The sequence below is a fragment of the Meriones unguiculatus genome, chromosome 9 (genome assembly GCF_030254825.1).
Source record: "Meriones unguiculatus strain TT.TT164.6M chromosome 9, Bangor_MerUng_6.1, whole genome shotgun sequence".
NCBI classification, from domain to species: domain Eukaryota; kingdom Metazoa; phylum Chordata; class Mammalia; order Rodentia; family Muridae; genus Meriones; species Meriones unguiculatus.
In genome coordinates, this window is record NC_083357.1 from 60774109 (window position 1) to 60780824 (window position 6716).

Sequence of the window (6716 nt, forward strand, 5' to 3'; positions counted from 1 at the left end):
AGGTGGGCCTGAGAAGTGTAAGAAAGAAGGCTAAGTGAGCCCAGGGAAGCAAGCCAGGAAGCAGTGTTCCACCATGGTCTCCGCCTCAGTTCCTGTCCTAGCTTCCCTTCACGATGGATTATAACAGAGCTTCTCAACCTGCAGGTTCTCCACCTTTTGGGGGCCGGGGGTCAGATATCCTACATATCAGCTCTTTACATTATGATTCTTGACAGTAGCAAAATTACGATTATGAAGTAGCAACCAAATAACCTTATGTGTTTATCACCACGACATGAGGACCTATATTAAAGGGTCACAGCATTAGGAAGGTTGAGAACCACTGAACTATATGCTGTAAAATATAATATACTTTCTTCCCCCACTTGCTTTTGGTCATGGTGTTCATCACAGCAACAAGACAAATCCAAATAAGAATGCCCTCTGAGATGGCTGCCAGCCATGTGCCTGCCCTTAATTAAGATGATTGGTAAAGTTATGACTCCACCTTTTTTATCTCATAGTTAAGATGGTGACCAACCTGAGCATCTTTTAGATATATGCCCAGGAATGGTATAGCTGGATCTTGAGGAAGCTCTGTTTCTATTTGTCTGAGAAAGCACCAGATTGATTTCCAAAGAGGTTGTACAAGTTTACATTCCCACCAGCAATGGAGGAGGGGGTTCCTCTTTCTCCACATCCTCTCCAGCATGTGTTGTCTCTTGAGGTTTTGATCTTAGCCATTCTGATGGGTGAAATCCAAAATATGCTCAAGTACACAACAAGGACATTTGCTCAACCATGTTCATAGCAGCTTTGTTCGTAATAGCCAGAACCTGGAAACAACCCAGATGCCCCTTAACTGAGGAATGGATACAGAAATTGTGGTACATTTACACAATGGAACACTACTCAGCAACTTAAGGAAATCATGAAATTTTCAGGCAAATGGTAGTATCTAGAAAAGATCATCCTGAGTGAGGTATCCCAGAAGCAGAAAGACACACATGGTATATACTCACTTATAGGTGAACATTAGACATATAATATAGGATAATCATACTAAAATCTGTTCACCTAAAGAAGCTAAGCATGAAGGAGGACCCAGGGTAAGATGACCAATTCTCACTCAGAAAGGCAAATGGGATGGATATCAGAAGAGGGAGAAAACAGAAAACAGGACAAGAGCCTACCACAGAAGGCCTCTGAAAGACTCTACCCAGCAGTGTATCAAAGAAGATGCTGAGGCTCATAGCCAAACTTTGGGCAGAGCAGGGAATCTTATGAAGGAAGAGGGAGATGGAGGGACCTGGAGGGGACAGGAGCTCCACAGGTCGAGCAACAGAACCAGGAAATTTGGACCCAGGGGGTCTTTTCTGAGACTGATGCTCCAACCAAGGACCATGCATGGAGATAACCTGGAACCCCTGCACAGATATGGCCCATGGCAGCTCAGTATCCAAGTGGGTTCCCTAGTGAGGGGAACAGGGACTGTCTTTGACATGAGCGCAGTGGCTGGCTGTTTGATCACCTCCCCATGAAGAGGGCGGGCAGCCTTGCCAGGCCACGGAGGAGGACAATGCAGTTAGTCCTGATGAGAACTGATAAGCTAGGGTCAGATGGAAGGGGAGGAGGACCTCCCCTATCAGTAGACTTGGAGAGGGGCATGAGAGAAGATGAGCGAGAGAGGGTGGGATTGGGAAGGAATGAGGGAGGGAGCTACAGCTGGGATACAAAGTGAATACACTGTAATTAATATAAAATTTTTTTTTAAAAAGATGGTGACCAACCATGTGTTTGTTTATATCCCAGAACTGGGTTGTTCGACATGGTTTAAGATTATCTAAGCACAGATTTTTGATCATAACCCCAAGTTATGAGTTTTAAGTTAAACTTTTGTCATAAGTTTAAAGGTAAATATTGTGAAACCTTCAGTCACAAAGGATACATAGGACTTGGTTTATGCCAGGAGTATTGGAACCAATTCCCCTAGGATACTGAGGGATAGGTGCAGTTAAGATGAGTGCATTAGTGTGGGACTTACCCCAAGAGAATGGGAAAGGAGGGGGTACTTGGACACAGATACACACACAGATTTTTTTTTCTCCATAGTGCTGGTTAAAGCAAAGATCTGGCAATGTGTCCAAAAGCCAAAAAGATTCCAGGAAGCTACATTTAAATTGCTAATAGGGAAAGAGTTCTTTCTACCTGCAACTTGTTTTCAGAGTTATTTTGTGACTTTTTCCTACCATTTCCTCTCTTGCTATCTTCCATGCTGAGATGTTGGGTGTCTTGTTTTTCCTAGTGATATATTTTTTTATTCCCTTCTTATTTCCCTCTGTTTTTGGTATTTTCTGATTACAATGAGACCATGGTTACTATGATGATCAAAGCTGTCAATGTAACAGAATCTGAAGTTACCTAGGGGACAAGCCTCTGGGCACAACTGTTGAGGGATCGCCTAGATGTAGTGGAAGTTTCGGCTTCTTTAAAAACTCAGTTATGCAAGACCAACCTAGTCTACAAAGTGAGTCCAGGACAGTCAAGGGTACATGGAGAAACCCTGTTACAAATAAACCAAAAAACAAAACAAGATAAAAAACAAAACAAAACCCAAAACCCAAAACAACCCCCCTCAATTATGTTATGTAAATATGTTTTTGTTTTAATCCAGCTGGAATTAGTGGAATTTTGAGGGTTAGAAACACCAGAGCCAGGAGAGAGCTCCAAGAAAGAAGGCTGCAGCTCCCCTTGTTGTTGCTGGTTCATCCTTCTGCTGTGTTTGCTGTTGCTGGCTTGCTGGACTGCTAGGTATCCTGATGACCGAGATTGGTATTGTCCCAAAGGACCCAACGACCCTAACCAGCTGGAAGTAGTAAAGAGACTTACGTCCCTTCTCCTCACTAACCTTCTTTCTCTCCTGCCTAGTGTCGGGGTGTTGGAAGGTATTAGGAGGGATAACTAGTGGAGAAGGGAGGTAGAGACATAAGAAACCAATAAAGTATATAAAAAGCATGCCAATACTTAGATGAGGCCAGCCTCTGAGCCGGCCTGAGGAGATTATTTTGGTTATGTTAATTGAATGAAAAAGACCCATCTTAATCGTGCACAGGGCCATTCCCAGAGCGTGTGTGTGGGTGTCGGTGTGTCCTGGACTGTAAAGATGGAGGAGACAGCCAAGCTGCAGGTGGCGGTGCCTCTGTGTTTCCCAGATGTGGATGCGATGTGGCCAGCTGTTCAAGCTCCTGCAGCCCTGACCTTCCTGTCACGATGGACTGTGGACTGTTCCTTGAACTGTGAGATACAATAAATTCTTTCTCCCTTAGGTTTGTTTTGCCAGGCCATCTTATCACAGCAAGAAGAAACAAACAGTAATCTGGAGCTATAAACAAACATCACTCGAAAGAATGTTCAATAGCTCAGGAAACAGTAACCTCAACAGCACAGAAGCTCCATTCCTAGGTTTCTCTGTTTCTCACTTTCTCAAATCTTTAAACACAATAAAGATTAAACGTTAATCATTTCTTTATTTTTGCAAACATGTGAAGTCACAGTCCAAACTGCAATTGTTCTGATTTCTCTACTTATCCTCTCCTTTACTCCTATCAAAGGTAAACGTTTGCCCACCTTCACTCAAGTTTTCTTTTACCCTTTTTTTTTTCATCCCGTGAGTGTTCTTCAAAGGCCACAGCTGGTGGTAATCAACTCCTTAATATAGATTAATAATATTGCTTTCACTCACATATTTAAAATTTATTTATAAATTAAAATCACAGTAGCAATGATTTTTATATTTGCGCTTGTAATCACATACACTTAAAGACATTTTTTTTTTTTAATTCTCCATATGGGTTCAAATAATCATTCCCATGCACTCCTTGATACTTTCCAGATGATTCACTTTAGTATTTCCGTAGGGACTGTCCATTGGTAACAGGTTTCCCTTTATCTAGGAATATCTTGATTTCTCCCTTATTTTGGGCAGATATATACATCTCAATATGTCATATACTTGACCTGTGGGCTCTGTGGCTTTTGATGAGAAACTAGATGGTAATTTCTCACTGAAGACTAGTAATAAGTTTTCCTGGTGTGTGTGTGTGTGACTTCATGGCTTCAGTATAATGGGTCTTGGTCACAGGTTTGGAGGCTGTTAGGCTTCTTGATTTTGTACTTATGGCTCTCTTTAAATAAATGGTGTGTTCAGACCTTCCTTCTGACTCTTCTGCTCCTTGCTGGGACTCCCATTATCCATAAGCTGTCTACTTGATGCAGCCCCACGGGCCCACTCATGTTCTCTTTCTCTCTGCTCCACACATTGGATAACTTGTTCTTTACCTCTGCTGATTCTTTCTTCTGCTGGATCAAATATCTCTAAACATTTTCACCCACCTTTTCATTTCAGTGTAGTTTTCAAATCCAAGATTTCCATCTTCTGTCTAGAATTTCCATTTTGCTGAAGAATTGTTTAGTACCCTGTCAATGGTTTCCTTTAAGGTAAACAAACACATTTAAGAAAGTTGTTTACTTGTTTCATAAACCCAGTGTCGGGACTTCCTCCTGTTATTTTCAGTTTATTTTGTTGTTGTGAATAGTAACTGATTTCTTATTTCTTTGTATTATATGGGCTATTTGATCATAATGAAAATCAGATTCTCAGTCTTCTCTGGTGTTTGTTGTTACTGACGGCTGCAGGAGGTTGTTTGGTTACTTTAAAATACTCACCATCCAAAGGCTGTGGTAGTCTGTCACTTCTTTCAGACTACTTTTTTGTTACGTTTTATTTTGTTCTGTTTTTCCAAGACAGGGTTTCTCTATGTAGCCTGGCTGTCCTGGACCTGCTCTGTAGACCAGGCTGGCCTCGAACTCACAGTGATCCACCTGCCTCTGCCACCCGAGTGCTGGGATCACAGACATGCACCATGGCACCCAGCTGAATACCAGTTTTAAGTGTAACTTTAAACAGCACAAAGGCACTTCCTCCCGTCTCTCCATCAGTTTTATACTGGCACTCTCCACCACTTCGCCAGGTGCGCACCAGACTTGAAGAGATTCCCCATGTGAAAGCTTCACAAGTCTTTGGGACATTTCTCCTTGGCATGCACTTGGCCCGCTGGACTCCCCAAACACAGATTGCTTTGCATGTTGTCTTACTTGGTCAAGAAATTTGCCCCAGCTTTCTACCTAAGCCTTTCTCCCCAGGTCTTAGGTCTATTATACTTTTGACTACACATCCCAAATGTCAACAAGGGATTGGTTTTTCTTATAGCAGTTCTGTTTTCAGCCAGTCTCAGGTTGGTAGAGTCAGAGATGAGAACCTGGGATCAGTTTTTCAGGTAGTCTTTAAGTTAAAGTGAGACATTGGCAAAAATTTGTGGCTTGAAAAGCTCCAGCACCCAAGCATACACATGTATTCCCAGTACTGGTGTGACAGAGATGGATCACTGGTGCTTACTGGTCAGATGGTGCAGCCAAATGGCTGAGCCAGGTTCTGTGAGAGACTGTCTCAAAAACTAAGGTGGAGAATGACTGAAGTAGACAAATCAGGTGGAATTCAGGCACGTGGACACACATAGAGTCCCAGGCTCTTTCTTACACACACACATCACATACATACACACAATATTCTGTGCCCACAAACTTGTGTTTACCATGATGTTACCTAAATCAATTATGGGGATGATTTTCTCATCTCATCACGTCTCCTACATTTAATACCTGACATTCATTTCATCCAATGACTTATCTGTAATTACATGTTAATATACACAATCAGTCATTAGTATCTATGATGCACAATCTTAAATGGAAAATTCCTGTTTATGGGAAATTGTATCTGAGGCTTACTTGCATATACTTAGGCAAAATAACAATAGTAATGACACACACAGAGATTGTGACAGAAAATTCAGGAACAAGCCAAGTGCGTTGGTGAACACCTGTAACTACAGCACTTGGGAGAGGCAGAGGCAGGGGCAGAGGCAGGGGCAGAGGCAGAGGCAGAGGTAGAGGCAGGGACAGAGGCAGGGGCAGAGCCAGGGGCAGAGGCAGAGGTAGAGGCAGGGGCCAGGGGCCAGGGGCCAGGGGCCAGGGGCCAGGGGCCAGAGGCCAGAGGGCAGAGGCAGAGGCAGAGGCAGAGGCAGAGGTAGAGGCAGAGGCAGAGGCAGAGGCAGAGGCAGATCTCTGTGAGTTCGAGGCCAGCCTGGTCTCCAAAGGCTGACTAGGACAGCCAAGGCTACACAGAGAAACCCTGTCTCAAAAAAAAAAAAAAAAATTGCAGGAATGTCGCTCCTGAATGAAGAACAGTGTAGAAGAGATCACAGTACTGTTTCACAGATCTTAAAAAAAAAATACACACACACACACACACACACACACACATACACACACGAAGAGATGACTCAGCATTAACCAAGCACTGGCTGCTCTTCCAGGTACCTGGGTTCTATTCCCAGCGCCCAGGTGGCAGCTTACAACTGTCTGTGACTCCGTTCTGGGGGCTTTCATGCTCTCTCCTGCCTCTTTGAGAACTGCATGCATGTAGTGCATTGACATAAATTAGACAAAACACCCCTACCAAATGCTACTACTACTATTACTACTAATAGAGACACTGGAATGTCAACCGAAACACAACCCGGAGCCCTCACAAGTATTTCAGAGGTGGTAAAAGCATATTCCACATAGCAGCATGTGACATCACTATTGTTTAGCAATTTAAGGTCAGCATCAATGTA